Source organism: Quercus lobata, chromosome 5 (genome assembly GCF_001633185.2).
Source record: "Quercus lobata isolate SW786 chromosome 5, ValleyOak3.0 Primary Assembly, whole genome shotgun sequence".
NCBI classification, from domain to species: Eukaryota; Viridiplantae; Streptophyta; class Magnoliopsida; order Fagales; family Fagaceae; genus Quercus; species Quercus lobata.
In genome coordinates this window covers 9089287-9098272 of record NC_044908.1, presented here as the reverse complement: position 1 = coordinate 9098272, position 8986 = coordinate 9089287, and positions in this window count along the sequence as shown.

The following is an 8986-nucleotide window of genomic DNA, read 5'->3' as shown; positions in this document are numbered from 1 at the left end:
TTTTATTTTATTTTTTTATTTTTACTCGAGTTCCTTGAAAATATTCAAGTGGAACTCGAGCTCCTTGAATGGAACTCAAGTTCCACATTTTTTTTTTTTTAAGTTTAATTTGGCTATAACTCGATATTCTAAAAATCGAGTTTTGCATTGAGTAAAGCAAGGCGTCAAATTCTTAATATATTTATTATACATATATAACTTAAATCATATGTACCTAGTGTGTTATACTAATGAGGTGTTTTTCAATGTGCAGCATGAAGAAATTAGGTCTATCAAATTATTTCAAAATAGGATTAACATGGTTTAGGCTCTATTAGTTAGTTCTAACAATGTGTTTTACAACGAGCTTCTATATAACAATAAGTCTTACAAAACAATTTTGTAAATTAACTTAAACTAACAATAGGTTTTATAACATGCCTTTTGAAATTAATAATCTAAAAATAGGTTTCACAACAAACTTCTATAAAAAATTAAAAAAAAAAAAAAAAAAAACCTTAGGGCTCTCGCCTTAGCACCTTTTTCATGGCTTAAGGTGGTCGCCTTGCTTGCCTAGGCTCTAAAGGCGAGCGCCTTGCTTTAGAGCCTTAAAGGCGCCTTTGTGGTGCCTCACCTTGCTCAGGCACCTGGGTGATTGCTCAGCTTGCACTACACTAGTTCAATCTTACTATTTAATTAAATTGTCATGTTTTATTTATTTATTATTATTTTTTTTTGAGATAGACACAGGACTGAAACACACACACACACACAAGAGTTTTATAATTCAATTAGCACAATTTAAGTGAGATATTTAATGTTTAAATTCTCTCACCCCTAATTATTGAGGTATAAAGAAAAAGTAATTGCATTTTTTAGTATTTTGGTATAGGAAAAATCTTTAGAATCTCTCTCCATCACCTTTTGTGTGTGTTTGTTTAAAAACAAAAAACAAAAAAAAAACCGTGTAATCTTCTGGAAAAACCAGATTTGATAAGGCCAAGTGAAGACCGGATTTTATATTGTTTTAATTGTAGAAGTGTACAAGTGTCTCACTGACATGGGCCACCGAATAAACCTATCTATTTATTTTTATTTTCTAACTTTAAATTATTTCCTTCTCAAAAAAAAAAAAAAAAAAACTTTAAATTATTTTTTAAACCAAATCCTAGTCGAAGACAAACACTTTAGATGGCTACAAACAGAGGAAGCTCCGCAAACACAATCACAAAAGAAACAAGAAACCTCAAAGAGAGAACTCTACAATTCTCAAGCAGGTATGTATGCCTTCAACTATGGTGAATAATCTCAAGCTATAACCTTTTTTTATGTGTGTGTGGATGATATATCTGTTTGTCCAACTCCAAGAATTTACAACTTTCAAGTTCTGGAACGCTGAGTTAATTGCTTTGTGAGCAAGAAACCTTTCAATATGGAAAAACAAAGGAAACAAAACAAACAAGAAGGTGATGATCGGATATCTGTTTTGCCAGAACCCATTATTCACGAAATCCTCTCTCATCTTCATGACACTAAAGCTGCAGCCAGAACTAGTGTTTTGTCCAAGACTTGGCAACGTGCATGGGCTTCATTCCCTTGTGTTGTTTTTAACGAATGGGATTTCGATGCGAGAAGCAGTGAAAGCCCCGATAACTCCCCAGAAGAGAACGGAAGAATCAGGATAAAGAAGAATGCTTTCATGACTTACATAAATAAAACCCTTCGTAGCCGCGACTCAAGTGTGGAGGAATTCGCTCTTCAGTTAACCCACCATGACAAGGTGTTGCTGTTGCCTCGTGTTGTTGAATGGTTAACCATTGCAACTGAGAGAAAAGTCAAGGCCCTGGGTATCTTCTTGTCAATAATACATTTTAGTGAAGGAAATGAATCTGTAAAACCGATATATTATAGTTTACCTCAGGTAGTGCTTGAGGCCAAAACAATAACTGAGCTCCGATTAAAATTTGCAAGTTAGAGCCTTGTAATGAGTTCAAATTTTGTCATCTGAAAACTTTGGTTTTGAATAATGTTCGTCTAGATGAGCAGGTAATTCAGAATCTGACACTAAGATGCCCTTTGGTTGAGGATTTTCGACTAATATGCTGTCATGGTCTCAAACATTTAAAGGTGTCAAATCTTCCTCGGCTTAACCTGCTTCATGTATTAGCTAGAAGAAAGGTTTCGAGGATTGAAATTAAAGCGCCAAGTTTACAAACCTTTTACTACTGGAGTAAGGATTCCTACCGATTGCAATCTGTGAATGTGCATTGTGATATTTACTTGGAAGCTTGTAAAAATTTGAAAAGACTTGAACTAGTTGGGCTTAGTAACAGGACAATTGAGTTGCTTCAGACCTTAAGTTCAAAGTTTCCCACTCTTGAGGTCTTGGAAATCCCAACATGCAAGATGGCAAGTGTCAAAATCTCTTCACAAACGCTTAAGATGCTCAAATTAGAGAAGTGTACAGATCTTGAGGTGGTGGAAGTTGATACCCCCAATTTAGTTTCACTTCAGTACAGATTGAATAAATGTCTCTTCCATTCTTTCAATGCTCCAAGTTTGCAAGGAGTTTAGCTTGAATTGGATCTTGGAAGTTGTATCATTCTTTGGTTTGATAAATTGAAGGAACTTGTTGGAAAGTTTAATAGTACTGAAGGTTTAAACTTGGTTATCCACTCTGAGGTACATATTTTCTCTTTTCTTTTGAATTTTTAAAGTTTTTATAAATAATATATGTATATCTTTAATTTTGGTGCATTTCTTTTTTCCCTACTAGAGCAAAGTCATTCTACTAGATGGATTGAATGAAAGGGTGCTTTCTTCGGGAATTGATCTCAAGGACTTGAGGCCAGCAATAGTTATTATATCTTCAATGAGTTCATCAGATTTGGTAGAAAGAATGCTGCTTGATTATTCTGTAGAGACCCTATCAATATTGTCGAATTCTAGCAAATTACTAGAGGTATGTTATTGATCCTCTCTCTTTCTCACATCATGCTTTTACACAATTATATATTGTACCATAATCACTGAGTTCTTGTGAACATCATTTTGTGTAATTGCATTACCTTTTTATATAGGTCCTGAATGAGAAGCTACTTAAGAAGCTATTCAAATCAGAAGGGCTACATCAACATGAGTCCTTTTTTGATGTGAAGGTTGAGAAGATAGATGGGGAAGAAGATCCTAAATATTCCAAATGGATTGCCTTGTTGAAGTCTTATAAAGCTGTGGACTACCAGACAACAAATTTTAAAATTGATTGGAAGAATGATTGATGTGGAAAAGGGTTAGATGACATCTGGATCACAACACTTTATGCTAGATCTTCTTGCATTGATATGTTTGTATTTTCTATTTGGTTATTGTCAATTTCAATTACTCAGAACAATTTATGTTTGTGAAATTTCCTTAGCTTCTATACCCCTAAGCGCTAAACTGTTTGAAGATGTGGGGTTGTCACTTGTCAGATTTCACGTTGGATGTCAACAAAATTCAATAAGGAAAGAAGTAGAGTTATTTTTTTTAGTTTATTTAAATTTTTGAGAATTAGTTTTAATTTTTTATAGTTTTTTTCTATTTATTTAAACTTGCATTTTTTTAATAACTAAATTGGCATGCTTTAATTTGCAATACTACTATACAATATATTCTTAGCTGGTATTTAAGGGTGATATCTATAAACGAAAATAGATGGAAAGATGAAAATGGATGGAATTAAAATCAAAATTGCCTTAAACCTGTTCGGTTTTACCTTGAATTTTAGTTAAAAACTCCATACTATGTATAAAAATAGAAGACTTTGGGCCTTTAATTCTATCTTTTTATGTTGTGCCCTATGAGACAAGTGCTAACCAATTGAGTTACAAAATTATTGACAATATGAATTTTTTTTTTTTTTTTTGAATTGTGGCTTTTCTCATTTTTGGGTTTAGAACATGTTTGTTGCATTATATCTTCTTTTGTTTGATTTATTAGTATTTTAGATACGTTGTTGTTTATTTTTTATATTAGGGACAACATGTTTGGATATCAAGAAACTTTGTTTCGGAGATTAATTAAGAGAGACAATGTCTGGTTTTCAATACTCTCACCTCAATCAAACCTTCTCAATCACTTTCTGTTGCTTCAATCTAATTAATTCACCATATGTGCTAATTTATCATTTTGCGAGCTCTGCAAATCTGAATTAGATATGCTTTCGTTCAACTCTTGAAAATCTCTAGCTATGATACTGATTGTGCATGAAGTAGCTTTCATGTCCATTCTCATCTCTATTATTAATATCTTTTTTTTTTTTTGGATGATATATGTATATAATAAAGTACAGCTTTGAGGTTCTTGGGACCAGGTTCTAGAAGAGAAAGAATGGAACTACAAAATAAACAAGAAGGTGATCGGATATCTGATCTGCCCGAACCCATTATTCACCGAATCCTGTCTCTTCTTGACACAAAAGCTGCAGCCAGAACAAGTGCTTTTTCCGAGACTTGGCAATGTGTATGGACTTCACTCCATAGTTTTGTTTTCGACGAAATGGATTTTGATGCAGAAGGAACTGAATGTCTAAGTTTTACTCCTGGAATTAACCAAAAATTCAGGAGGAAGAAGTAAGCTTTCATTATTTCCATAGATAACTTCCTTCGAATCCACCTTGAACACAACTTAAGCGCAGAGGAATTCACTCTCAAGTTAACCAACCATGATGAAAAGTTATTATTGCCTCTTGTTGTCAAATGGTTAACCTTTCTAACTAAGAGAGAAATGTCAAGGTGTTGAATCTCATGTCTGTGATGATATATTTTAATTATGAACGTAGAATTGCAAAGAGGATACGTTATAGTTTACCTCAGGTAGTGCTTGAGGCCGAAACAATATCTGCGCTCAGATTAGCCAAACGTAAGTTAGAGCCTAATTGCAAATTTTACTGTTCTCATCTTAAAATTTTGGCTTTGAATATTGTCCATCTAGATGAGCAAGTAATTCAGAATCTGACACTTAGCTGCCCTTTGATTGAGGCTTTTCGACTACATAAATGTGGGGGGCTCGAATAGTTTTTTTTTTTTTCTTTTTGGTTAAAAGGAAAATAAAACAGAGAAACTAAACAGCAAAACCAGGGGCAGGGCACAATCTGTTACAGTACAGACCACAGGCATCTGCCTCCCACAAGTTAACAAGGTCCACAGGCGGGCTTGAAAAGACATTAAAATCAACATCAAGAGAGACACCTAGTTTAGCGAGAAAGTCTGCACACTTATTTGCTTCTCTGTAGACATGGTTGAACCTTACTTGGGGAATTTGAGCAACCAACTGCTTGCAATCTTCCATAATAGCAGATACGGTAGTGCTAGCTTCAGCATGAGTAGAGAAGGTATCAACAATAACTTTGGAATCCATCTCGACTATGACTGCTTGGGCATGGGTTTGAAGACATAGGAGGAGTCCATCCCCAAGGGCCCACAGTTCAGCCATAAAGCTGCTAGTGAACCCAATTTTCCTTGCAAAACCAACTACCCAATCACCATTATCATCTCTAATCAGGCCCCCTCCACCAGCTAAGCCTGGATTTCCTAGAGACGAACCATCCGTATTAAGTTTAAGCCATCCACTACACGGCTTCTCCCAGCGGATGCTCATCATAATCCTCCTTTTTTTTTTCCAGAGTAGTACAAGCACAGTGAGTGAATTCAAAAGCACGGTCTACAATCTCTTTAGCAATATTGGGATTTGGGTTTTTGTTATTGAACAAGCATTGATTTCTACTTTTCCAAATCAACCAGATTGCAAAAAGGAAAATTTGATACCACGGGCACTGACCTGGGCCTTGATGATGCATAGCTTGAGAGTTGGCATTAGCTATAAGCCAATATTGAAGATTAGCAGAGAAGAAAGAAGAGTCTGTAGTCTGTTTCCCCAGCTAGACCCAGACATTCTTACTTACCGGACAGTCTCGAAGGGTATGTAAAATAGTCTCAGGTTCATCATGGCAACAGGGGCACCTGGGGTCAGTTGGAATTCCTCTTGCCAAGAGACACTATTTGACCCCAATACTTTGGTGCATACATCTCCACACAAAGGCTTGGATTCTCGGCAAGGTTTTCAATTTCCAAACCCACTTCCCCCTGAAGGGTACCTCCACCGTGGGCTCTAAGGTTAGAAGATAGGCACTTTTAAGATCAAATTCTCCTTGGGAAGAGAATTTCCAGGCCAGTCTATCCTCTACCCTGGTAGTAATGGGAATCAAAGTGGCTTGAAGCTCCCTTATGATATCAATAGGGAGGTCCATTTGGATGATTGGCCAATTCCAACTTCCTGAGACTCTCACATCCTTAACTTTCAAACTGGAGGAGCTACAGGTTAGGGGGCCTTGAATGACATTCCTTAATGGACCAAAATTGGACCAGCTATCATTCCAGAAATCAAGGTTGCTTTCAAACCCCGGAGTCCATTTAGCCCCCTTCTTAAAGATGACTTCTCCCTTTTTTAAACTTGTCCAAGTTCTAGAGCTAAGCAGCTTGTTCTCATTCCTGGAATTAAGGCATTGGCGGTTGCAATATTTCAGCTTCAATACTCTTGCCCAAGAAGCATTACTTTCTGTGTGAAATCTCCAATTTAATTTAGCAAGGAGTGCTGTGTTTCTCCCTTTTGCTGTTTGGAGCCCCAGTCCACCATTCTCCTTTGGTCTAGTTACCTTCTTCCATCCTACCCAGTGCATCTTTTTGCTGTTTTCTGTAGACCCCCACAGAAAGTTTCTGTTAACTCTGTCAATTCCTTCCAACACCTTCTCAGGCAGTAAATTGCTTTGCATGACATAAGCGGGGATGGTTGAGGATGATGCTTGAATAAGGACTGCTCTACCTGCCATGGACAACAAATTTGCCTTCCAACCCACAAGCTTCCTCTTCACCCTATCTAAGACAAAGTTGAAATCCTGATTCGCCCTTCCTTGGTGCTTGATGGGAAAACCAAGGTATCTCCCTAAACAAGATGTTTGTTGGAATTCAAGAATGTCACTTAAAACCTCTCTGTTTCCTTGGCTGACATTTGGGGAGAAGAACACTCTAGATTTAGTTACACTCAAAGATTGTCCTGAAAGTTTGCGGAACGTATCTAGGACCTCCCTGATGGCTGTACAGTTGTCGGAGTTGGCTTTGGCAAAAAGAACAAGGTCGTCGGCGAAAAAGAGGTGAGAGAAAGAAGGGCCACTCCTTGAAGCTTTCATTGGACACCATTTCTTAGCCTCGCATTTCTCTTAGATAAGCTGACCAAGGAAGTCCATACAGAGGATAAAGATATAAGGGGAAATAGGATCGCCGTGTCTTATACCTTTAGATGGGCAGAAAGAGTCTAAATTGCCCCCATTAAAAAGAATAGAAGTAGAGACTATTGAAATACAACTCATAATTAGCTCAATAAGATTATCAGGCAGATTGTATCTTCTTAACATTCCCCTTATAAAACTCCATTCGAGTCTATCATAGGCCTTTTCCAAATCAATCTTCACAGCCATGTATCCCACTCGCCCTTTTGTTTTGCCAATAGTGTGAATAATCTCTTGCACGATGATCGCGTTATCCACTCCCCTTCTACCTGGGATGAAAGCACATTGTCAGGGAGAAATAAGCCTATCCAAGAAAGGTCTTATTCTATTGACAATAATTTTAGTAATGATCTTGTAGACCGAGTTGCAAAGGCTTATAGGGCGATAGTTATTAATGGACTCTGGCCCTTGCACCTTCGGGATAAACACAATGTTAGTTCTGTTCAGGTACTCCGGGATTTTCCTACTCTCAAAATTTTGCTTTATCTCCTCTTTAACCGAATCCCATACAATGAGCCAAAACCTCTGGAAGAAGCCAGCATGGAGACCATCAGGTCCAGGGGCCTTATATGCCTTCATGGACCAAAGAGCTGTAGAGATTTCCTCATCTGTCACCATGTGATTAATGCTGTCCTTCTCTTCGTCTGTGAGTTTTGATTGCCATTGCAAATGATAATCAATTCCCCAGCCAACAGACTCTTGAGAAATGGAGTACAGGCTCATAAAACCCTCCCTAAAATGATTCATCACCTTTCTTTCCTCCAGCAGCCAATCTCCCAACTCATTTTTAACTATTGAAATGAGATTTCTCTCTCTTCTGGCAAGCGCAGAAACATGGTAGAAGGAAGTGTTTCTATCACCCAACACCATCCAGTTAATCCTGGATTTAAGAGCCCATAATTCAGCTTCTTGATCAAGCACAACATCCAACTCTCTCAATAAGTGGTTTTCGAGATCAATAAGGGAGGAAGAGGGATTGGAAGCCATTGCAGATTGGACACCCCTTAATCGGGCCAGAATTCTTCTCTTCTTGCCAAAAATGTTCCTGAAATGATTTTTGTTCCATGAGCTAGATTCTTTAGAGAAATTTTCAATAGCCTCTGGGAGCTTTCTTTGCTGTCTCCAAGCTTGATTTACCACATTTGGGAATGAGGGGTCAGAGAGCCAGAAACTTTGGAACCTAAAGGGTCTGCTCAGGTGAATGGCTTTCCTAGGGCTGGTTTCCAAGAGAACGGGACAATGGTCTGAATGACATCTAGTAAGGTGAGATACTTTGGCATCTGGATACAGCAAACATCAGCTTGGGTTCATAAAGAACCTATCTATTCTCTCTTGAATCAGATTAGTGACATCTCTTCTGTTAGACCAGGTAAATCTCGACCCATTGAAACCCATATCCACCATGTTACATTTGTCCAGGCACTCCTTAAATAGGAGGGATCGAGAAAAACTCATTGGCCTGCCCCCAAATTTATCACCCTCTAAGAGAGGCTCATTAAAGTCCCCGGCAATCACCCAAGGTTTATTATGCAACTCCGCAACTTTGGCTAAATTTTCCCAAAGGACACATCTCTTTGCACTCCTAGGGCTAGCATATATAGCAGAGAAAATCCAAGATAAGCTAGAGGAAAGTACCTTTACTTCCACATGAATTTCTTGCTCCGTGCTAGCAAGTTGCACCACCTC